At 43.2% G+C, this 25,406-nt stretch overlaps 1 protein-coding gene across 17 annotated transcripts in view; it reads right to left on the bottom strand.

Moving 5' to 3' along the window:
* Positions 1 to 25,406, bottom strand: part of SVIL (supervillin) — a 253,158-nt gene that overhangs the window by 142,648 nt on the left and 85,104 nt on the right. Inside the window, exon 1 of one of the 17 annotated variants that reach the window (XM_025264272.3) lies at positions 22,937 to 23,526. The exons of the other annotated variants lie outside the window; for them this stretch is intronic. The gene's annotated coding sequence lies outside the window, so the exon portion shown is untranslated. Of the gene's footprint in view, positions 1 to 22,936; positions 23,527 to 25,406 lie in introns of those variants that run through there. 17 annotated transcript variants of the gene reach the window in all.

Genomic DNA, 25,406 nt, shown 5'->3' with positions numbered 1-25,406 from the left:
GGGGATAAATCACACTTATAGAACACCCACTGTGTGCCCGAGGGGCATGATGGTTCTCCATCCTCATCCATGTGTTTGCACTGCTGATAGTCCACCATCCAGCCGTCTCCTCCCACCTGCATGAATCCCTCTGACTGTAACGCTTGGTGTACTTTTGTTTACTGAGAAGGAAATTTATTTATTATCTCCCATACATTGAAAGTGAAAGTGAAAATTGCTCAGTCTTGTCCAACTCTTTGCGACCCCATGGACTATACAGCCCATGGAATTCTCCAGGCCAGCATACCAGAGTAGCCTTTCCCTTTTCCAGGGGATCTTCCCAACTCAGGGATCGAACCCAGGTCTCCCACATTGCACGTGGATTCTTTACCAGATGAGCCACAAGGGAAGCCCAAGAATACTGGAGTGGGTAGCCTATCCCTTCTCCAGGGGATCTTCCCGACCCAGGAATTGAACCAGGATCTCCTGCATTGCAGGTGAATTTTTTACCAACTGAACTATCAGGGAAGCCCAATATGTCCTGTACATTGCTCCTTCTCATTTATTTTAATGTCTCAAAGCACCCAGGAGCCCTTCTTCTTAAATGCTTTACCTGTTTCATTTATTTTTTTTTTAATTTCATTTATTTGGCTATGCCAGGTCTTAGTTGCAGCATGCAAATTTTCAGTTGCAGAATATGGGATCTAGTTGCCTGACCAGGGATCAAACCCAGGGACCCTGCACTGGGACATGGAGTCTTAAGGCTTTATCTGTTTTAAATGTAAAGGCTGGACACTGAGGCAGGCAGAGCTGCTAGGAACCACAGTCAGGAGGAACTGCCAGCCCATGTCAAGCGGTTACTCATCCCTAACTGCCCCCGTGCCAGGTAGGATGTGATAAGAGCCTCTTTTTAGCTCTGGCAGGTGTGTCCCTCTTATATAGGACAGATCAAATGCCAGCCCTTGGTAAAGATAAAAAAAAAAAATTACTTGACATTTTATGACATCCTGGGATATTTCAGAGAGGAACGGGAACCAAGCCAAGACCAAAGGTACAGAAGTCCTTGAGTTCAAGGGCTACCCGGAAGGTAGGACTGGTGACTGTCAGATCTACAAGGCACCAGGTCCCAGCCCTGTAGCGTCTCGGAAGAAAGGAACAGGAGTATCTCAGAGACTGGGAAACTCCTCAGAAAATGACTAGTCACCACGATCAGAGTGACTCCTTTAAGGTGGCTGGTGATGGCTGGCTCCCTGGGACTCTAGCACTTGAGGTAGCCTAGGGTTCAAGGTCACTTATGGATATTAAAAACAACAAAGGGGAACAGGTATCATGCCACGGACATTGACTCTAGACGTTAGCGGGAGGAAAGGGTGTGAGCTTTGTCAGCAAAATTTTCTCTGGAAATATTCTATACCTGCCCTAGGGGAAGGCTCAGGTGTTGGTTGGCAGGACTCACCTCCTTCACTATCTCAGAAAATATCAATTCTCAGCCCTTCCTATTATGAGCAAGAAGAGGATCTGCTTGGATTCGGGCAGCAGATGTGTGCCGCAGGGGCAGCGGGGTCACCAGAGCAAAGTTCCAGGGAATCTGAAGACCCAGAGACAATACAGCTCTGGCTACTGATTCTAAACGGCAGATAGAAATACATCCCCTTGTTCTAGTTATTCTCGGGGAAGCTTCTTAGAGCATCCTGCTGTTCCTTTACCCTGAGCTTCTCTTGTGCTGGTAATGACATCAGCGAAAAGAATGACTGAGTGTTCTTTACATCATACATGAAGGCAGTGATTGGAGTTGGCAGTAGCTCCTTCGTGAGCTGAATTATGGTCGAATCCCTCACAAACTGATAGACGATTCTCTGCTAGAGGGCTCAGGGTCTGCGTGCCATGCTGTTCCCCATGTATGCTCTGTCCATGTACACTGTAGTTCAACAAATAATTCGTAATTCAAAGGAACTGCCCTAGACTTAGATTTGGTAAAAATAAGATGAGGGCATCCTGAGTTCGCTTGGATTTTAAATATGATTTTTCTACAAGATGTTACATAGTTGCGGGAAAAAAAAAACAAACACAAAAGGTTAGCGAAGGAAAACTCAATTTTCAAAATAGCCTTTGACCCTTGAGTGAGTGTGCTTTTCCTGAGTGTACAGCTGATTAGAACAATGTTCTGAAGGCCCCACTGCAGGTGTGTCCATTCACACGCCAGTGACAGGTGGCACTGGGCCAAGATGCTGCATGGGGGGGAGAGAGAAGGCCAGGGACAGGGCCACCCACCGTGCTCACATCATACTGCCTGGGGGAGAATTACAGCCCCAACCCTCAATTACGTGTAAACAGCCTGCGGTGGGGCCCAGCAAACTGTATTTTTCAAGAACTTTACCAAGTGATTTGAATGCTGTTGCTGTTCAATCGCTCAGTCGTGTCCGACTCTTTGTGACACCATGGACCACAACACGCCAGGCTTCCTTGTCCTGCACCATCTCCCAGAGTTTGCTCAAACTCATGCCCATGAGTCGGTGATGCCATGATCATTCAGTTTTAGAAAACTATCGCCTTGATAAATTAACTATGACCTGTTCAATCTGACGCTGATCCAAGTCTAGCTGAAATATTTCATTTCAATTCATCCCGAATTTCCTCTGATGAATAAATATGTAGGTATTTGCTACAATTTCACATCTGAACCAAAAGAATATTCTCTTCTTTTATTTTTATTTTAATAAAAGGAACCCACCAATGGGTAATAAAATCCAGATAATCATCGTACATATAAGTTCCAAAACCCCACCCAAAACATAAGCAGGAAAGTTTTCCTTTCCCCTAGTGGGATGTACACGAATTATGACCAAGGCTTTCTGGGTGTGAACCAGCTAAAGAAGTCTGGTTAAATCTAATATATTGAGCACCACCTCTTCAGGAAACTGGTTTTGGAATGACTGCTCAGGCCTCAGAAGTAGTCATTTTCTATTACTGTAACTAAAATAACACATTAATTTCCCTAGATTCCAAGGAATCATATGCTCAAACTGTCTACTTTTAACACCAAGATTACAAAAATCATTGCAATAACATTTGAGATGAAAAATAAAAATTCCTTACAATGTAAATCGATGTAGCCACTATGGAAAACAGTATGGGAGTTCCTCAAAAATAAAAATAAAGTTGGCATATGATCCAGCAATCCCACTTCTAGACAAAACTCTAATTCAAAAAGATAGGGGCACGTTCCCCTATGTTCATAGCAGCACTACTCACAAGAGCCGAGACGTGGAAACAACCTGAACGTCCACTGACAGATGAATGAAGAAGACATGGTACATGCACAGTGGAATTCTGCTGTGCTCAGTCAGTCGTGTCTGACTCTTTAGAATCCTATGGACTCCCCTCTCCATGGGATTTCCCAGGCAAGAATACTGGAGTGGGTTGCCATTGCTGCCTCCAGGGGATCTTCCCGACCCAGGGATCGAACCAGCATCTCCTGCACTGCAGGTAGATTCTTTACCACTGAGCCACCTGGGAAACCACAAGGCAATGCAACTCAGCCATAAAAAAGAACAAAATAATGCCATTTGCAGCAACATGGATGCCACTAGAGATTATCACACTAAGTGAAGTTAAGTCAGAGAAAGACAAATACCATATGATATCACTTATATGTGGAATCTAAAATATGGCACAAATGAACCTATCCACAAAGAGAAACCGACTGATAGAGAGCAGACCTGTGATTGCCAAGGGAGTGGAAAGGAGGACAGATGGAGTAGGAGGCTGAGGTTAACAGAGGTAAGATAGATAAACAACAAGGTCCTAGTGCATAGCACAGGGAGCTATATTCAATATCTGATGATAAGCCATAATGGAAAAAAATATGAAAAAGAATGCATATAACTGAATCACTTTGCTGTACAGCAGAAATTAACACAACACTGTAAATCAACTATACTTCAATAAACTTTTTAAAAAAAGAAGTCCTTACAGTTTAAAGCTAAAACTGAAACTTACGAGTCCTCTTTGCCCTACTGAAGATTAATAATAGTACTCTCTCAATAAACATGGCCATGTGGCAAGTGCTACTTCAAGTGTCTTTTAACAACTCAACATGCCAGGTACATCACTGTCTCCATTTACAGATGAGGACAGGAGACAGGTTGAATTACTTCCCATGCTAATACAAGTATGGGTGACCTGTGAACAACATGGGTTTAAACTGCATGGGTTCACTTGTAAGTAGATGTTTTGCAATAAATACAGCACTATATGATCCGCAGTTGGTTGGTTCCACGGATGCTGAACAGTGGATCGGCATCCCATAGGAGGGCCACCTATGGGACCTGAGTATCTGGGGATTTTAGTACCCGTGGTGGGTCCTGGAACCAACCCCCTCAAATACTGAGAGATGCCCATTAATAACTAAGAGTGTTAGAATGGGAGGCTTCCCAGGTGGCGGAGTGGTCAAGTATCTGCCTGCCAATGTAGGAAATGCAGGTTTGATCCCTGGGTTGAGAAGATCCCCTGGAGGAGGAAATAGCAACCCACTCCAGTATTCTTGCTTGGGGAATCCCATGGACAGAGGAGCCTGGTGGGCTACAGTCCATGGGGCCACAAGAGTGTTGGATAAAACTGAGCAACTAAAGAAGAACAACAAACAACAGTCTGGCCCCAGGGGTCACACAGAGAGGCTGTAGTCACACAACAGGTCTGAACTTTCAGATAAGTGACTCACACAAGCAAACCTTTCAAGGTGAACAACAGCATCCACACCGTTTAAGGAACATACCAATTTCTAAATTGCTATTCTTAAAAACTACCACATCACAATGATCTTAGCTTGTTTGCTTTAGGTTTAATTAAACAATTTTCTAGACACTGGTCACCTGGCTTTTCAACCTTTTTAAATGATCCTAATTCTCTCAATCATTAAAAAAAATTTAAGAGTGTATTGTCTAGCATATTTCCCCCAGCAACATGCAAAGCAAATTTAACATGGCACTCGATTAAATGACAGATAGGATTCCAATTTTATCAGCAGTACCTTCTGGGCTTAATTACTCATTTCATTTAAAAGTTAAAACTGATTATTCCTCACTTGTCCACCAGCAGTATAAAAACAGAACTCTTTAAAACAAAAACACATAATTACCTTCCTTCTGGAAAAGGCTTGAATGAGTCAGAAGTGTTAAAAAGAGAAATTTCACTGGAGCTCAGCAGATAAGGACATCAAATGCTTTCAGAGTGAGAGTGTGTGTGTGTGTGTGTGTGTGTGTGTGTGTGTCCGTCCCATTCATCAGTTTCACCACCACACAGGTATTTATTGAACACCTGCAATAACAGTTAGGAGACCTAAATACCAGACATACCAATATCGACTATAAGTATCAAACCATTTTCCAAACCTGTTTAGATACACTTAGAAATTCTGCCACTTGGAAATACCCAATTTTCAGGATAATTAAGAGTTCACCATACTTCAAACAAACCTCCACACTGATTTCTTCTTATTCCTTTCACCAAGTTTAAATTGAAGCAGATGGTTGCCCTCCACAATTTGCAACAACATATCATACCTCTTCTAAATAAGACCAAATTCAGTCTTTGTTTAAATCTTGATCCACTCAAGGTTCTTTCAACAAGCAGTTTGTTGGTTTATTAGAATTTCACTATTTGAGGAAACTGTGTTTGTAGCCTTAAGACAAAAAGAGGTAAACCTGTTCTGACCTTGGAGTTCAGGCAATTAGGACAATAAATATGCATGATGTTCTAAAATCAAACAAAAATCTACAATAAATCGATCTACAAGGCAGATCTCAGGTACACAAAATCTCACATAGCTAACTTGTTAATCTGACATTGGGATTTACTGTACTGCATTGATATTTTTTATGTAAAGTGTATGGTGGATTTACTGTACTGCCTTGATATTTTTTTATGTAAAGTGCATGGCAGGTCATGTGTTTCTCTTAAGAACAACAGATTTTATTTTAAACTTCAAATAATATGTTAGTAAAATCCTAAAATGACAGTACAGAGGGCAGCCAAAGTGCACCCAGTAATGCTATCCTTCTGTGTGGTCTACACAGAGGCCAGGGTGCTGGTTGGCTCTTGGAATCTTCTGTCATGTGCCAAGGGGGTGTGTGTTTACATGCATGCATATATGTGTATGCTGTTCTCCATGCTGCTGTCTGTTTAAATCAAAGTCAACTACAGAATAAGCAAATTCACATTAAGAAACTCTGTCCTGGGGACATGGGTAAACCAATGACTGATTCTTGTTGATGTTTGGTAGAAATCAATGCAATACTGTAAAAAAAATTATCCTTCAATTAAAAATAAATAAATTTTAAAAAGAATTTTGTCCTAATAGGGAACTATATTCAATATCTAATGATAAACCATAATGGAAAAGAATATTTTTAAAAAAATGGATAGCGACTTTCCTGGTGGTTCCACTGGTTAGGACTCCATGCTTCCACTGTCGGGAGTGAGGGTTCGATCCCTGGTCAGGGAACTAAGATCCTGCATGCCACACGGTGCATGGTATGTGTATATATGTTGGGCTTCCTAGGTGGTACTAGAGTGGTAAAGAACCTATCTGCCATTGCAGGGACCCAAGGGAGGTGGGTTCAAACCCTGGGTCCAGAAGATTCCCTAGAGGAAAGCACCACAACCCTCTGCAGTGTTCTGGCCTGGAGAATCCCATGGACAGAAGAGCCTGGCGGGCTACAGTCAAGAGGGTGGCAGAGAGTCAGACATGACTGAGTATGCACACATATACACATACCTGGATCATTTTGTTGTGCAGAAGAAATTAACACAACATTATAACTCAACTATACGTCAATTAAAAAAAAAAAAAAAAGAAAGAAATTCTGTGCAATTAACTAAAAAGTCTCCAGTCTGAAAGTAAACGCTTTTTGAAGTTCTCCTGAAGGGATCCTCCCATATGACCATGACGTGGGGTTTCTGGGTGAACTCCAAGGTGCACAGTACACTTTTTGCCTGTGGGCTCTGGGACCCAATAGATATGAGACTTCTTTCAAATCAGTGTTTATGTGGCTCTCCATGGCATGAAGGATGAAAAATGGCCTGAGCAGGCCCAATTGGATAGCAGATGGGGAATATCTGATTTAGAAGACTGATTCCTACTTGAATATTGCATAATCTGGCCAAGATATAAAGAGGTTTTCAAGTCTTAACACACAGTATATGTCATGGGCCATATAAAGTTGTCCCTGTAACCTGAAAACACACAATATGACGACTGTGGATGCAGCCTACATGGAGACCTGAGACGACCACCAAGGGGCTCACATGAGCATGAGGGGAGCGGGCTGTTATCAAGGGTGGGGATGGCTAATCCAGCTCTCTTCAGGATGCGAGACTATTGAATAAATCTGATTTTATAGAAAGCTCTAGAATAAGCCTCAAACCCAACAGCTGCACCCTGCTTAGAAGAAGATTCAAGACCTTAGCACATGATCGCAAGGGAGTGGGGGTTTATAGCAGAGTTCATCACATTTAAGTTTTGCTTTATGTCTATAAGGTCACAGAAAGGAAAACACTGTCTTTTCTGACAGCTATGGGCTGCTGACAGCACCCTGACAAGGCCAGGCTCTGCTGTGGAGCAGGGGCCTTTTGGGGGCCTTGGGCAGAATTTTGTTTCTTTTCTTTTTTTTTTTTTTTTTTTAACATTAGTGGCTACAGGAAGCCAAGCCAAGCCAAGTCGAAGCTGGGTCAGACCCCAGCCCCAACGACCCGGCCTCTTACAAAGACCCATGATGCCTGGCACAGGCCTGGACCCTATAACCAAACCCGCTCACAAAACCCCGGGCTTCATCACTCATGTGTGACCATCCAGAGGCACTGGTCCGGCAGCCCTGGACCCTCGGCTGCCCCTCCACTTCCGGGTTACAGGCGTGGCCTGGCAGCAGGTGCACGGTGTGGTCACCACGTGCTCGAAGGCTCCAGAAGCCTGTGGGGGGAGGGGCAGGATTTGTGCTAAAAGTGGCAACTCAAGATCCAGGCCTAAGCAGCCCAGGATGACAGCCATCACAGTGGACAGAATTCCCCCAGTGGAAAGATGATCATACAGCCTCTGGAATCTAAATGGAAATGCTAGAGACACAGATGTACAAAACAAACATACGGTTACCAAGGGCGAAATGGGAGGCAGGGGGAGGGATGAACTGGGAGGTCAGGTTTGACATATACACACTTTCATACTATATATAGTAGTGTGTATATGTCGCTTCCCTGGTGGCTCAGACGGTAAAGAATCTCCCTGCAATGCAGGAGATCCCCCGGAGAAGGGAATGGCTACCCACTCCACTATCTTGCCTGGAAAATTCCAGGAACCTGGCGGGCTACAGTCCCTGGGGTCCCAGAGAGTCGGACACGACTGAGTGACTAACACTACGGCTACTACTACATAGAAAATAGATAGCTAATAAAGACCTACTCTATAGCACAGGAAACTCTACTCAATACTCTGTAATGACCTATATGAGAAAAGACTCTAAAAAGGAGGGGATGTATGCATATGTATAACTCATTCACTTCGCTATACAGCAGAAACTAACACAACATTGTAAATCAACTGTGATCCAATAAAAATTAATTTAAAAAAATAGATAGAAACTGAAGTGAATGATCCTTTGAATTCCCTCCTCAGAAGGCTGACAGAAAGCACTGCACACAAAACCATAGATATGTGTTTTTTTTTCCCTCAATCACCCATGTTTAAGTTCTTTTATATACATTATCATCTTAAGGACATGAATCAAAGGGGACTTTTCAATACCAAAGAAGAAATATCTTCATGTGGATGGTGGGTCACAGTCTGTAAGGAGAATGAGGAATTTGGGATAATTTGTTGGGCTGTCAGACTTTAATGACTCTTCTGCCAAAATGATTTGGTCCGTGAAAGTTAAGACTATCCAGATGTATGACAAATGTTTACGACCAGGGTCAAGTGTGTTTACTCTTAGGCAGTTAGCTTTTAAAACAAAAGAGCTTTGTCTAAAGATGAAGTGAATGCAGCCAAAGGTGGTATTTAAGGCTCCTTGGAAGAGTCACCAGCTCGCCACTGCTTCCAAAGCCCACCGACTCATAGGCATCAGCTGGCAGTTAGACGGCGGTATAGACAGTGAGGCCCATCTCTCATGGCAATGTCTATTTTTAAAGGCCAGCACACGCACACATACAATATGATAAGGTTTCCCTTAGAAAGTCGCAACGGCCAAATAATTACCACATTTCTAATTTTAAATTTGAGTTAACAAACACCAAAGCAGGAGCTGAGGTTCGATTTTAATTTTTGCGCTACTAAAATTAAACTAGAAATGTCATGGACTCCCTGCCTCCTCCTTATCAGTGGCAAACTACACTCTCAAAAATGTAAGTAGATATTGTTTGGCTTTATTCATACACATCCACGCAGACACATACATCTGTAAACACAGATAACAGGAAAGGGAAGTTCATAAGTTCACTCTAATGAGAAATCTCTGTCCACAGAATATCATGATGCCTAACCATCAGATTCCATGTTTCAGAATACAATAAATTTTAAAAGACCATAGTAACAGTGTTACAAAAACCATAAGAGCTGTGAAAAGGGAGAGTTTATGTCTATGTAAACAGATGTCATATACAGGTTCTAAAAATGATCAAGGCACTCATTCAAATCAGGAAAACTTACATGTATCCATGGCTGGGTTGCTCTATCTTGATTGCTAAGCTGAAAATGAAGAAGAGGCAGCAAGAGAAAAAGAAATATGGAAAAGTAGAAATAAAATAGAAAGAAGATGAAAAGGAAAGAGGAAGAAAGGAAAAGAAAGGAGGGAAAGAAGGGACAGGGGAAGGTAGGAGAAAAAGAAAGAAAAGGAAGGAAGGAGGCAGGGAAGAAGGGAAGGGAAGGAAGGAGGGAGCAGGAAAGAGTAGGCCCAGGAGGAGGCTGACTCCCCTTATATTGCCCCTAAATGCTTACCCACTCCTTGGACAAACCAAAGAAGGTCAGGTGGTGACTTGGGTGGTCACCCAAGTTGGTTATTTTAAAAACATCCAATCAGCGCAACAGCTCAGCTGAATTGTTTCTGATATATAGTCACCCGATCCAATTAAATCCATGCATTCACCCACACTGGACACAAGGGTTAAACAGGGGCAGTGGGAATCACCCCGACCTCTTCAGTCCAGGTATTTAATAATGATGACTACATTCTTCTAAGAAACTGGTAGTATGACTTGTTGCCCTTGTAGGGGGAAAAAAATCACTCCAGTCTGTTCGGATTTTCATTAAGAAATGCAGTGCAGATTTATCCGACCCTGGGTTAGTCTACACCCAAGGACACTGGCGTTTGCTCTGAGCTGTTCAGATGAGCCAGTGGCTGGGGGCAGAGCGAGAGGAGGCTCATCTCGTCCTGAGAAGAGCTTCTCAGGTAAGGCGGCCAGCACTCTGGGCTGGAGAGCTGGGTGGGTTGGTGGGGAGGCATTCCAGATAGAGAAGAGGATGCAAAAGGCAGAATGAGGAGGCCGTTGGTGCCTGGAACAGGGGCTGCCACTGTGGCTGGAGCACGAGGTGCAGAGGGAAGGGTTCATCAGGCGTCCAAAGGCCATCACACCAGCTCCCTGGGCTGTGGGCTCATGGGCAGGGCTGAGGGCCACAATCTCGGATGTGGCTGGTCCTTCTCCATCCTAATGCATCCTTCTGTCCTCAATTTCCTATGTTTTTCAAGAGTTCCCATCCTCATTTGCTATACACACACCCACGCACGCACCCACCCACCGGCTTAAGAGCACAAAGACCCCTAGAGATGCAGTAGGTCGGCACCTGGGTTTTAGTTGGGAGGCTGGGTGACGGGCAGGTTCACAGGGTAGCCTCCGTTCTTGCCTTCCTATCCACGTTCTCAACTGTCAGAGGTTCACAGGATGTAGACATTTGGGAGAAAATACATAGTACCGTCAGTAGCCAGGTTGGTACCCCAAAGAGACTGGAATGAATGCCAAGTGGTGGCGTGGTCCACAGGGTAAGTCCAAGATCTCACACGAGCCCTCATCACAGAAGAGTTCCCCACCGCACACAGCATGGCCCCAGCTCCCAAAGGACAGCTTTGGGGTTTGTAGAAAAGTTAAAGGCAAACACAAACCCCAAACCCCTATAACAGTAATTTCTCACAAAACTCCATGACCTCAAGCCAAAACGCAGACTGAGGAAAGAGCCAGGAAGCATCCAGAGAACATGCTGGCATGGTATTAGATGACAGCCCTCCGTTTCCAAGATGACTTTGGTGCTGGATTCATAGTGATTCTATCCACATCAAGCATGAAGCAAGAGATGCTTAAGGTGTTAGCCTGAAGGTTCAATGTTAATGATGCTAGTGATGGTGAGACTGCAGAGTGCCTCTCTTTGGATACATAATTCAAAATGTGCAAATGAACATTTGATGTTTTCAGGGCCACAAAGAACCTGTAACACCATACCCTGTGTGTGGGTATGCGTGTGCTTGTACCAGGAGAGTGGATTTGTGCACTGGTGGACTTCCCTGGTGGCTCAGACAGTAAAGCGTCTGTCTACAACGCAGGAGACCCGGGTTCGATCCTTGGGTTGGGAATATCGGCTGGAGAAGGAAATGGCAATCCACTCCAGTACTATTGCCTAGAAAATCCCATGGACAGAGGAGCCTAGTAGGCTACAGTCCATGGGGTCATAAAGAGTCAGACACGACTGAGCGACTTCAATCTGGTTCAGTGGCTCAATCTGGGAGGGATGGGGAATCCACAGAAAAGTCTCTCCTCTGAGATAGAAGCTTCAGTTTCTTTTGCATCACAAAGATGCCCTGAGATTCTCCAAACTGTCTTAGCACGTGCACAAAGCACAGATCCACTTCCCAGACCTGTGCTGTCCAACACATAGGCCTGTTGCCATCTAAACTAGTCAAAATAATTCAGGTTGGAAGTTCAGTTCCTCAGTTGCACATGCCTTATTTTTTAAGGGCCCAATAGACATCTATGCTTAGCAGCTGCCCTGTAAAACAACTCCCAACGGAGAACATTTGTATCAATACAGAAAGTTCTCCTGGACTGTGATGACCCACTTACCGGCTGCCCACACCTTGTGTCAGGGGCTGCAGGTGGGTCACTTCTGAGAGCTTCATTTTTATGCAAATAATCAGAACAAGACTTTAGTGTCTCTAAAGTCTTCATTTGTTCTTCACTTTTTAGGAGTCCAGTCCCTCTAAGAAAAATGCTGCAAACAATGACTCATCTCCTCTATGAAATGAACTTTCAAAACAAAAGAAACATTTTTCCTATACTTTTGGGGAGACATTCTAACCTCCTAAAGCCTGCTAATGCACCTGTTCAAAAACATCTGTGCAAGAAAACCATGATCATCATCAGAAACACTACTTGCCTGTAATGACAATTTTGACTCCCTGTCCTAAGTTATCTACCTATAAGTCTTATTTTTTTCTTTTACTTTAAGCTCATTAATGATAAAAATCATCATCAGTTTCATATCAGCCACAGAGACGCTCTGCATAAAGATGAGCTCTGAAAACTCTCTCGGTTCAAATACCAAGGTAATTTGTCCTCCTCCAGTCTTAGAGCATCCATTTACCATCTGATTATCGCTTTTATCTGGAGCTACTGAATATGCTATAATTTCTGTGTGTGTGCATGTGCTCAGTTGCATCCTACTCTTTGCGACCCCATGGACTCTAGTCCACCAGGCTCCTCTGTCCATGGAATTTTCCAGGCAAGAATACTGGAGCGGGTTTCCATTTCCTTCTCCAGGGGATCTTCTTGACCCAGGGATCGAACCCACATCTCTTGTTCCTCCTGCATTGGCAGGCAGATTCTTTACCACTGTGCCACCTGGGAAGCCCTATGCGATAATTTACTTTTAATGATATAATTACCTTGTGAAGCACAAATGTTGAAATGCTTACAACCCTATGAAATAAGAATGTGCTTTACAATTTGTGCAAAATGTAGTGTAAAAAACAGTGCTCACATACAATGCGGACAGAAAGGCAGCTTATGCACTACTTTGTAACACAGTCAGCTTTGCCTGATGGTAGAGGTGACCAGATGAATAATCTTAGCAAGGAAAATGCACAGAAAGTGAGATTACAGGTTCCAAAGCTTCTATTGTCAGACACTAAAATTCTTACACAACAGTTCATCTGTGATGCCCAAGCTCTATCTAAACTCACTTCAAAGTCTTCAAGTAAAATGACTTTTATTTAATTGTTTTCTAAATTTACTAAAAAGATTCAAGAGACACAAAGTCTGAAAGTAAGAAGTAAAGCCGATTCAATGACTTATTTCTAGAACATCCTGGTTGAATGATATCAATGTATACCTTTGTCTCGGCAATGAATCAATACTTTATAGATAGTCCTTTAGGACACTGGAGAGAAAACAGGTTAAAAAAAAGTAGAGAGAGGGACTTCCCTGGAGGTCCAGTGGTTAAGAATCCACCTTGCCATGCAGCGTTATGAGGGTTCAATCCCTGGTCGAGGAACTAAGATCCCACATGCCTCAGAGCAACTGAGCCTGCTTGCCACAACTAGAGAGTCCATGAGCAGCAAGGAAAGATCCTGCATGACGCAGTAAAGATCCTGCAACTAAGACTTACTTGATGCAGCCAAATAAATAAATAATTATTTTTTTTAAGTAGAGAGAGAAAGAGGAGCCATACTTGCCTAACAGAACAAGAGTTTTTAAAAAAGCTTGTGAACTTTTTAACAGTATAAATCCTAGGGGAAGAGAGAACTACAGAAAATGCAAACAGTAGGCAGATAATAAACCTAAAAAGCATCCCCTTTGGGCTAGGAACAAAGTGTTTTAAATTCTATCTTTTAAATATTTAAGGACACATGTAGGGTTGAAGATGAAAAGCTTCAGGGACCTTGAGTACGATGAGTCCATTAGAACTTAAGATCCATGAGGGCGGGGATTTTGTTTTTTCACTATCCTTTTCCCAATACCTGTACCAGTTCCTGGCACATAGAAAGTGCTTGGAAAATAACTGCTAATAGACAAAGTGCCCCGCCTACTCCATTTGTGACCAGGAAAACTGGGTCTCAGGCAGACCTCCCAGACTTGGCATGGTGACCAATCTGGGGTCTCATAGCAGGAGAAACATAATGCCCTAAAGAAGGTAAGACTATGTCAAGTTAGAGAAAAGCCAATTTCAGTATTTAAATGAACCCAAGAGAAACGACCAGAGCTTAACCTGAAAAAAAAAAAAAAAGTAGAAAATTCCAGAAAAAGGGACTGAAGACAGAGAATGGTGATCAGACCAATGGAGAAGAAAGAAATTGGCTGCACATTTCAGGAGAAGCAAATACAGGGAGAAAACCCTTTAAATGCATATGGATTCTCCCTCAAGACATTTCTCACCCGCTCTCGCTCTTCCAAATCTTGGACCACCACCTTCTAGACTCAAGGTTTCCTTTCCAGGGAAGGCTGGCATATTTTCAAGCTCTGAAATCTTAGGATTCAGTTCAGTTCAGTTCAGTCGCTCAGTTGTGTCCGACTCTTTGTGACCCCATGAACCGCAACATCCCAGGCCTCCTTGTCCACCACCAACTTCCAGAGTCCACCAAACCCATGTCCATTGAGTCGGTGATGCCATCCAACCATCTCATCCTCTGTTGTCCCCTTCTCCTGCCCTCAATCTTTCTCAGTATCAGGGTCTTTTCAAATGAGTCAGCTCTTTGCATCAGGTGGCCAAAGTATTGGACTTTCAGCTTCAACATCAGTCCTTCCAATGAACACCCAGGACTGATCTCCTTTAGGATGTACTGGTTGGATCTCCTTGCAGCCCAAGGGACTCTCAAGACTCTTCTCCAACACCACAGTTCAAAAGCATCAATTCTTCAGCACTCAGCTTTCCTTATAGTCCAACTCTCACATCCATACATGACTACTGGAAAAACCATAGCCTTGACTAGACGGACCTTTGTTGGCAAAGTGATGTCTCTGCTTTATAATATGCTGTCTAGGTTGGTCATAACTTTCCTTCCAAGGAGTAAGCATCTTTTAATTTCATGGCTGCGATCACCATCTGCAGTGATTTTGGAGCCCCAGAAAATAAAGTCTGACACTATTTCTACTGTTTCCCCATCTATTTCCCATGAAGTGATGGGACCAGATGCCATGATCTTCGTTTTCTGAATGGTAAGCTTTAAGCCAACTTTTTCCCTCTCCTCTTCCACTTTCATCAAGAGGCTCTTTAGTTCTTGTTCACTTTCTGCCATAAGGGTGGTGTCATCTGCATGTCTGAGGTTATTGATATTTCTCCCAGCAATCTTGATTCCAGCTTGTGCTTCCTCTAGCCCAGCATTTCTCATGATGTACTCTGTATATAAGTTAAATAAGTAGGGTGACAATATACAGCCTTGACGTACTCCTTTTCCTATTTGGAACCAACCTATTGTTCCATGTCCAGTTCTAATTGTTGCTTCCTGACCTGCATATAGATTTCTCAAGAGGCAGGTCAGGTGGTCTGGTATTCCCATCTCTTTCAGAATTTTCCACAGTTTATTGTGATCCACATAGTCAAAGGCTTTGGCATAGTCAATAAAGCAGAAATAGATGTTTTTCTAGAACTCTCTTGCTTTTTCACATGATCCAGCGGATGTTGGCAATTTGATCTCTGGTTCCTCTGCCTTTGCTAAAACCAGCTTGAACATCAGGAAGTTCACGGTTCATGTATTGCTGAAGCCTGGCTTGGAGAATTTTAAGCATTACTTTACTAGCGTGTGAGATGAGTGCAATTGTGCAGTAGTTTGAGCATTCTTTGGCATTGCCTTTCTTTGGGACTGGAATGAAAACGGACCTTTTCTAGTCCTGTGGCCACTGCTGAGTTTTCCAAATATGCTGGCATATTGAGTGCAGCACTTTCACAGCGTCATCTTTCAGGATTTGAAATAGCTCAACTGGAATTCCATCACCTCCACTGTATAGAATCCACATAATTAGAAGGGGTTTAGAAATCCTCCAATCCAGTGCTCATTTGAATAAATGAAGCCCAGCAAGGTTAAGAACGTACCCAAGGTCACACAGCTGGTTATTAATCAACATCAGGGCTGCACCTACCTAATTCTGCCATTGCCCCCAGCACTCCTCAGGGTCACACACCTTCAATGTTCACGTGAGATTTTCCTTCTCCACTCAGAGCAGGGAAAATGCTTCCTGAGAGCTCTGGGAGGGAGCCCAAGGGTGGGGAGAGCAAGCAGCTTGTTTGCTATCATAGATTTCACAATATTCCCCACCATACACTTTTATTCCCCTTGCACCTTCATCCTGCAGCTCACTTTGGAATATTTAAATATTTAAGAACTGTGAGCTGCCTGCAAGCTCTCTGAAGTCTCGGGAGGGAAGAACGGATACCAATCCAAATAAATAAATTCCATCTCCCTGGGAGGCTCCTGTGCTGGGGAACAGGCTTCACAGGAGGCTTGCTCACCCTGGTCCCCCGCATCACGGCCACAGTCATCCAGTCACGGAACTGTAAAATATTCAACGTGTTCGATCAAAAATGTATGAAATCGTAAAGCCAAAGGATTATGTGTGTGTGCCTGAAATGAACATCTGGTGGGAATTAAGACCATGAGCACAATTTGCAGAGCTGTCTGCCTTTTAGTGGCTTGCCCCATTTTTTTCCTTCTTCTCTGTGCTGTGCTTAGTCACTGTTATGTCCGAATCTTTGCGACCCCATAGACTGTAGCCCGCCAGGCTACTCTGTCCATGGGAATTATCCAGGCAAGAACACTGGAGTGGGTTGACATGCCCTCCTCCAGGGGACCTGCCCAACCCAGAGATTGAACCCAGGTCTCCTGTATTGCAGGCAGATTCTTTAAAGTCTGAGCCACCAGGGAAGCCCTAATCTTGTTCAAATCTATAGTCATGAGCTGCATTAGGTATCCAACACAATACTGTCAACAAATGATAGACACTTGAACATCCTCTGTCTTTTGGTTTTGTCATACTGTTAAAGGAATAGAGGAATTGCAGAATTAAATGAATATAGCACTTTAGAGAAGGCAATGGCAACCCACTCCAGTGTTCTTGCATGGAGAATCCCAGGGATGGGGGAACCTGGTAGGCTGCCGTCTATGGGGTTGCACAGAGTCGGACATGACTGAAGCAACTTAGCAGCAGCAGCAGCTGAAATCTGGTGACCATCCTAGCACATGGTAAGCTGAAATGTCACCTTCAATTTAAGAAACTCTCTAAGAAAATCTGTACACAAAAAACAGGACTAAAACTTTCAGAAGTTATTTTTTCTCTTATAAGTGATTTCTTAATTCAACATATTTTAAGCTACTACTGAAAATCAATTGCTTTCCTGTTTGAGTTTCGGCTGGAGTGGCTCGTTCATTGTTGAGTGTGTAACGTGTGTGCAAATACAGTGTGTGTCTATTTTAAAATTTTGGTTTAATGTGGTAAAATTAGATACAGAATTTCAGAATTGTGAAAAGACCATGCCTTCAAATATTTAAACTATTTGAAGTCTTAAAAATATAAGAATATCCATACTATTTTTCTGTTTAGTGACCATATATATCTGAACCTAAGATTTCTGTCTACTTTCCATACTCAGAACATGATTGAGAGTCTGGAAAGAAACACGAGACCTCTTATAACCAAAACACCTCATGTACTGGATGGGAATGTGAACTGGTGCAACCACCATGCAAAGCAGTATGGAGATTCCTCAAAAAGTAAGAAGATTTACCAAATGATCCAGGAATCACACTTCTGGGTATTTATCTAAAAAATATGAAAACACTCATTAGAAAAGAAATATGCACCCTTCTGTTCATCCTGGCATTATTCATGGTAGCCAAGATAGGGAAGCAACCTAAATGCCCATCAATGAATGAAGGGAAAAAATGCAATACGCAAACACACACTAGATACTACTCAGCCATGAAAGAATGAAATCTTGCCATATGTGATGACACAGGTGGTCCTTGAGGGTATTACACTTAGTGAAATAAGTCTGATGGAGAAAAATACCATATGATTTCACTCATATGTGGAGAATAAAAAAACTAACTAAATGAACAAACCAAACAAAAACAAACACATAGGTACAAAGATACGAAGAACAGAGTAGTGGTTACCAGATGGGGAGGAGCGGGCAGGATTAAATAGGTATGCTGAAGGATGAAAAAAAATTTTTGGTGGTGAGCATGCTGTAGGGTACACGGAAGTTGAAAAATAATGTACACATGAAACATAAAATATTATAAACCAATGCTGCTTCAATAAAAAATAAATGGAAAAAACCAGTTCCATATTATAGGTACATTATTTATAAAAGCCCTTTGAATGAGAAACTAATTTTTCTTTCTTATGCATAATTCTAACAATACAGGTGATATAGGACATAAACTCTAATGAAGCAAGTCAATAAGCTCTGAAATCCAAATGAATATATTCCATCTGAAATGGACAGGTTGTACAATTAATTCAATGTATAACCAGCAGCACAAGAATTTTTATCTTAATGCGGACCCTCAGAAGATGAGCTGTGCAAATGATTCAGAAAACAAAGGCAAGAGGATGGCCCAAGCACACAGCCATCCAGGGATGCCCAGTGCAGGGGCCAGAGCCTCACAACCTTACTACATCCAAGGTGGCATCCTGACACAGAGATGCTCAGAAGGAAAGCTCAGCAAGGTCAGAGCACCCGGGAGATGGAGCAGTCTGGGAGGGAGAAGAACTTCTGGGAGTCGTGGGCGAGGAGAGATGGGTGGTAGGCCAGAGAGGGAGAGCTTGAGGTCAGGATGAGCTTTATTTAGGATGCAGGACCGGAGGAGGAGCCAGGAGAAAGGCAGACAGACATTGGAAATAAGAGAAATAGTGGCAACAACGCAGGCAAAGCATAGAAGGGAGGATGTGAAAGGCACAAGGAACTGAATCACTTTTTCCCGGGCTCCTTCGAATCCCCTGAGCTGGTTGCTTCCATCTTGAGAGGCGTTTACAACCATGCTACTCAAAGTCGGTCCTCAGACCAGAGATGTGAGCATCACCTGGGCTCTGGCTTGCTGACTCTCTCCCCCACCTGCTGCTGCTGCTAAGTCGCTTCAGTCGTGTCCGACTCTGTGCGACCCCATAGACGGCAGCCCACCAGGCTCCCCCGTCCCTGGGATTCTCCAGGCAAGAACACTGGAGTGGGTTGCCATTTCCTTCTCCAATGCATGAAAGTGAAGTTGCTCAAACGTGTCCGACTCCTAGCGACCCCGTGGACTGTAGCCCACCAGGTTCCTCCGTCCATGGGATTTTCCAGGCAAGAGTACTGGAGTGGGTTTCCACTGCCTTCTCTGCTCTCCCCCACCTAGACCTACCCAATCATAACCTGCACGTTAACAAGAGTGCAGGTGATGCTCAGTCAAGTTTGAGATGTGCTGGCTTAAAACGGTGCTTACGACGATAGGCATTGACATAAGATAGATCTGGGTTCCAATCCAGTTCTACCTTGACCCCACAATACATGCCCTTAGGCCCTAAGCCTCAGTTCTCCTCCTCTGTAGAACGGAGATAATGATAGTATTATGTCTCAAGGGCCCTGGGAAAACTTAAGCGAGGTCATGTAAGGAAAAAGCATGGCCTTAAGGCTGGCAAACAGTAATGATATTATTTTTGTTCATCCCTTCCAGCCGCCTTGGATAACAGCTCTGTTCTACATCTGAGCTCCTGTAGGGAATGAGTTCACTAAAGATGGGGAACATGCATTCAATCGGGCGATCTGTACCCAGGTATGCAATATTGAGATGAAACCCTCAACACACACGTGCTGACATGAACCCAGGGCTGGGACATGGGCCAGTCAATGACCCACAGCAAACAGGAAAGCGCTTTCTTCGACTCTGTGTACACAAAAGCCGGTTAGAAATGGGTTATGAACTTGCTTAGGATTAAAGGATCAACTTTCAGAAGAGAATAAGCAAGTAACGAGGTGAAATACACCCCTCTTTCAAAACCTCCTGCATCAGTGCATGGCCATGAAAAAGTGGGACAGAGATCCTTTTGAACCCACATCCAGCTGCTGTACCCCTCCTTTGGAGGCCAGCAGTGCAAACCACCCTGAGATGCTTCACCCTAGGGATGATGTTTAATGCTCAGGAAAAGCACCTAAATCAAATCACACCACGAGATGAGTTTCTTCATTTTCGGCAAAACTCCAATAATGAAGTGGCTGATTTCATTGCACGCACCTTAATTTCCTGTGTTGGCAAAAGAGCATATACAGAAACCCCAGCAGGCTTGTAATAGGAGGACAAGTCTTTCTGCTTGCATTATTAGATTGGGGAGGGGGACAGAACTTAGAACACAGAACACCCACTTCTGTCGTGAATAATACCAACAGCAAGAGTACGCCGTGCAGCTAAATTCTGATATGAAGAATCCACAGGTCATTTCAAGGCATTCAAGCAGCTCACGTCTGCGGAACAGCCACTGCGCAGTGGGTGCTGGGACCCAGGTGCCTCGTTGAACACCCCCTACAGAGGAAGGGGGCCCCAGGACACGGTGTCAGGGCCCCATGAGATAAAGCACAGGCTTAAGTCAAGGCCCCAGAACCCAGAGGCAGAAGGTCAGAGGAGGCTTCTGGGAAAATCTCCTTTGAGATCACTTCCCTGGCAAGCAGGGGAAAGCAGAATATTTCAGGGAGGGGTCCCAGCAAAAAGAGTGGCATGAAAGACCCTGAAGGGGAGGCTGAGGAGCTGGGCTTTAATCAGTGGGAAACTATGCAGAGTTTGGTTTTTGCTTTCCTCTTGGTTTGGCTTCCCTGGTGGCTCAGACGGTAAAGAATCTGCCTGCAACACAGGAGACCTGAGTTCGATCCCTGGGTTGGGAAGATCCCCTGGAGAAGGGAACGGCTACCCACGCCAGTAATCTCGCCTGGAGAATTCCATGGACAGAGGAGCCTGGCAAGCTACAGTCCATGGAGTCGCAAAGAGTCGGACATGACTGAGCGACTTTCACTCACTCACTCCTCTTGCTTTAGCAAGGTCATTCTGAGGATGGATAGGACAGCGGAGAACATGGGGCAAAAGGGTGATGCCATCATCCAGGTAAGGGGAAGGGGCAGGGAGGTTCAGGAGGTGTGGGGGCAGAAACATCCTTTCAGAGACTGACTCAGCTATCTTGGTGACCTATAGGGAGAGTGACCATGCAGCTTCCAGCTCAGAGTTAAAGACTGCAGGAAAGTTCCAGATCAGGGAATTCACCTGGTCACAGGGCAGCCCCCAGACTAGTGTATTAATACTCCTGGCAACAAAGAGCTGCCTGCGGGGGTCGCTCCCACAGCTTTCCATGCAGCCTCTGACCCTGAACACTGCTGCTCTCTTGGCCAACAGCCATCTTCTTTGGATATAGTTTCTGAACTGTAAAGCTGTAAATGACTTTAGGTGTTGACAAAGCTTTTCATTCCAAATGGAAATTCAAAAATCTTACAGTGGCTACCAAGAAACAAGATGTCCTAAAAGTACCAGCAGAGCTATCTGTGTGCACTGAGTACAAGAGCCGTAAGCTGGGTGCTTTGACTGAATGCTGCTTTGAATAGTATCCTTGTGGCTCCAGAGTTAGCATTTCCTTGGGGGATGATGAGAATTGTCCAGGAGGAAACAAGACGTGCAAACCGCCTCTCTGTGCCCACCTGTGTCACCTTCTCAGAGGACAGACAAGGACGATTACTCCTGGCAGGACACCCACTACTTGGCTTCCCAAGAGCTCTCCCAGGCTGGTGAACAGAGGCAGCCCCAGTGCGCCTAGTTTATGCTGCTTCGCCCTGGGGTCGGGAGGATCACCAAGACTCTGCCGTTTTCCTCAGCAGGGATACCGCCTGCATTCTGGCCAGGGCCATGCTTTACCTTACCACGTGGGACTGTCCCCCACTACAGGGCATCTACAGTCGTAGCCACATCCCCTCAAACGCCAGCCACAGTTATTATGAAAACCAGAATCACCCCCAAGCATTTCCAAAAGCCCCCAGGGTTGCGGCACTCAGTCTGATTGAGAACCATGGCAATATTCACCGATGAGGCTCATCTCTATAAATATTCTGTTTTTCTACCTGATAAAAATAATTACTGCCCCTACTGGTCCATCTGATACAGCATAAAGAAACCATCTTTAAAATAAAGAAATAAAAACAAAAAAAGAAACCATCTTTTTTTTTTCAGCACAAGCAAATCACCGAGCTAAATTACAAACAGACCACAGTTGTCTCTAGAGCTTTACAAGAATGATATGGCATTATTTTCTTGGAAAACAAAAAAATGAAATACAGCCCCAAACCTAGAAACTGGAGTGATAATTTTTTTTTTAATAAATAAAAACCTCTGAAACATCAGAGGTTCTATACATTAAACATAAAGAATCAGAGTACCAAGGTAAAGAACCCTCAAAACAAAGACCATACAAAAGGAACACTGATGATTTATATTGGGTTGGCCACAAAGTTCGTTTGGGTTTTTCCATAAGATGTTACGGAAAAACCCGAACTTTTTGGCCAACCTAATATTTCCACGTGGATTAATAATAGGAAAGAAGTAAAACTTGACCTTCTGAACTCCACCTCCGTACATGTGATACAATGATTGAAGTACTGTGTATTGTGAATATGCTATTAATTCCAAGGCTTCAAGTGGTTAACGTTTCGACAGGAGTACCTTCTAGACTGTAGGCTGAATTGTTAGTATCAACCTTTCTGTCACCATAAAGTTAGTTATTTTGCTTTTAATAAAAAAAAAAAATCCAATCATTCCGAAACCAAAAAACATGCCCAAGGGTACCTACAGAACACAACTAGCACCTACTGGCAGGAACATTCCAGCGTCTGACATCTACAAATCCTTCGGAAGCATGCTCAGACAAATGATACTTAGGAAAAAAAACAACAACTGCATTTAGATTTATAGGAAGGGTTTTCACTTACTTCAAATTTCTGTACAATCCTTGTTCCTCTAAGTTAAAGGGGGAAAAAAATCACACTGTAATTCCTTATTTTTCTAATTAAAAAAAATAAAACACGTATATCCTCTAATTCGGCTTTGGTTGTCCTCAAGTATTCTCTGTGCGTCTCCTTTCAAAGAATGCTACTTTCAAATTCTAAACAAAAAGCAAAACATCAAAAGTTAGCCCAAGGAACACTGTACAAAATCAACCACCACAACGCAAACAAGGCAACGGCATCTATCAGAAGTGATGATTCAGAAGAGGATAAATTTAGAACGGTGCTTTCCAAATGGCGTTTGGGTGCCAAATGCAATAAAACAGGTGAAGGCTACATCCCAAAAGTTTCTCTGAAAAAAGATCGCCAAAGTATTATCAACAAGTGTCTTCTTTTTGAAGCTGTGGGTCCCCTGCTGTCCTTGACGCTGAACTTCCGCAATCTGGCCTTGGTGTGGCCATCCATTCCTGGGTAAATCCAAGAAAAACCTGAGGACACTTCAGCCTCTGAGGACGCTGTCAGAAGCAGTGGAGCAATTCCACACGGGACGGGCCTTTTATGGCCTGAACTGGGAGAGCCTTGATCTCAGCTCATCTACCAGAAATAGCTCCTGAAACTCAGAGGGGCCCATCAGCTGTTGCAACAGGCCTGGCCAGTGGCAACCTCAAGTGCAATGAGAATTGTCAGTGTCTTTCAGCTTGTTTTACAGAGAAACTAAAAATGCAACAGCCATCTCCTGAGCAGGCTACAACCATACAGAACTGAATAGGCAAATGTTTTTCAAATGCTAGTCTTCGGATTATAAAAGAACACATAACCACGGAGAAAGCTCAGACACCAACATTCAGAAAGTAACATACACATACATGTATAAACAGTATGCCATAAAGGCACACGTCTCTCTACAAGTTTACAAGTGGTGTGGACATCTGTGGGTTTCTCCCCACTTCCAAAAAGAGAAATTTCCGATAGAAAATGAGTCATCAGAAGAAAGAATTGCCCTGGAAGTAATTTCTCTAAAACAATACAAATGTTTTGTCTTAAAACCAAAGACCATGGATGGATGGATCTCGCTTCAGATAGAGCTCAGGTTTTTCAGCTCACTCAAAGACCAGAAGAAACTTAACCAAGGGGCAAAAAAAAAAAAGAACTGTTGAGCACAACCACTTCTTAAAAGGCTATTTATGTTTTTTTAGGTATTCAAACTAATATTATAACCTTGCTTATAAAAGTACTTACAACTGTGGGTGTCCTTGCCATTGGGAAGATGAACAGAATGTCTTAATTGTTCATTCTAACTTCAGCATAAAGCATAGAACTCAGAATTCTGTGCTGCTCAGGGGCAGGCACCTGGCTGCTAGTTCTCTGACCCTCCAGCTGCATCAGTCAGCAGAGGCTCCCAGAGCAGGACCTGAATTCCGGTTAGTCATTAACCCTGCAGGACAATGCCTCTTTCTAAACAGACAGTCCTGTGGCCAGGGAAGAAGGCAGATACCCTGGGCAGCTGTAATGATTAAACACCGGCTTTGTGACTGTTTTGCACAAGGGTTAAAGACGCTTTGTCCAAACCAAATTTTTTAATCACCCCAAGATGACAAACAAAACTTCACAGCATGACTCCTTCCTAATCTCCATCCCTATGGGGCCTCACTTTATTTTCCCTTCAACCAATTTTGCTTTTTACCCTTTTTAAATTTTATTTGACTTTGTTTTATATATTTATAAATGCTGCTTTAAACTCCTCCTGGAGCAAGCAGGGTAAAAACAAAAACTGAGGTGAAATAATTAACTACTGAGGTCTTTCTTTTAAGAAAAGAGGAGACAATGAATCACTACTACCACAATGATACAGGCTTTTTTCCCAAAACAGATTCACTCCCACAAAATAAACATCTAACTTTTGGACGCCTCTGAGGTTATTGTTCCCTGCTGCAACAGAATTGGCCTAGCTTAATGCATTGAAGTCTAATAGATTAATTCTTCTCAAGTGCTTCTTTTATACATGCTTTTTATCTTTGTTCAAAGTCCAGTTAATTCTACCTGTGCAATGTGTTTAAATACTTTTTTTTTTTTCTGACTGCATCTTGAAATTAGGAAACTCTTGTCATACACATTTCTTTCCCAAACTATGACAGTATCAGAACTGACATACATGGCAGCAGATTTAATGATATACCCACGAAGAAAAGCGAACATCACATTTTATAAATTAATATAAGAACTAGACTTAGATCTCTCCAAGATATTTGATAATAATTTCTCATTTGCTATTATTTAATACTAGAATTATAATAACCATATGGTAGTCTATCATTCTTACTAGTAATTTCATTATATAAGCTTTAGCATGACTATTAATCTGGCTTTTGTGGGCTAATCTAAAAACTATGACTACATGACATTGGTCTTAAGAGAAACTACATTCTATGGAAACTATTTTATAATAATAATGAAC

The sequence above is a fragment of the Bubalus bubalis genome, chromosome 14, assembly GCF_019923935.1.
Source record: "Bubalus bubalis isolate 160015118507 breed Murrah chromosome 14, NDDB_SH_1, whole genome shotgun sequence".
In the NCBI taxonomy this organism is placed as follows: domain Eukaryota; kingdom Metazoa; phylum Chordata; class Mammalia; order Artiodactyla; family Bovidae; genus Bubalus; species Bubalus bubalis.
This window is presented reverse-complemented; position numbering and strand designations above follow the sequence as displayed.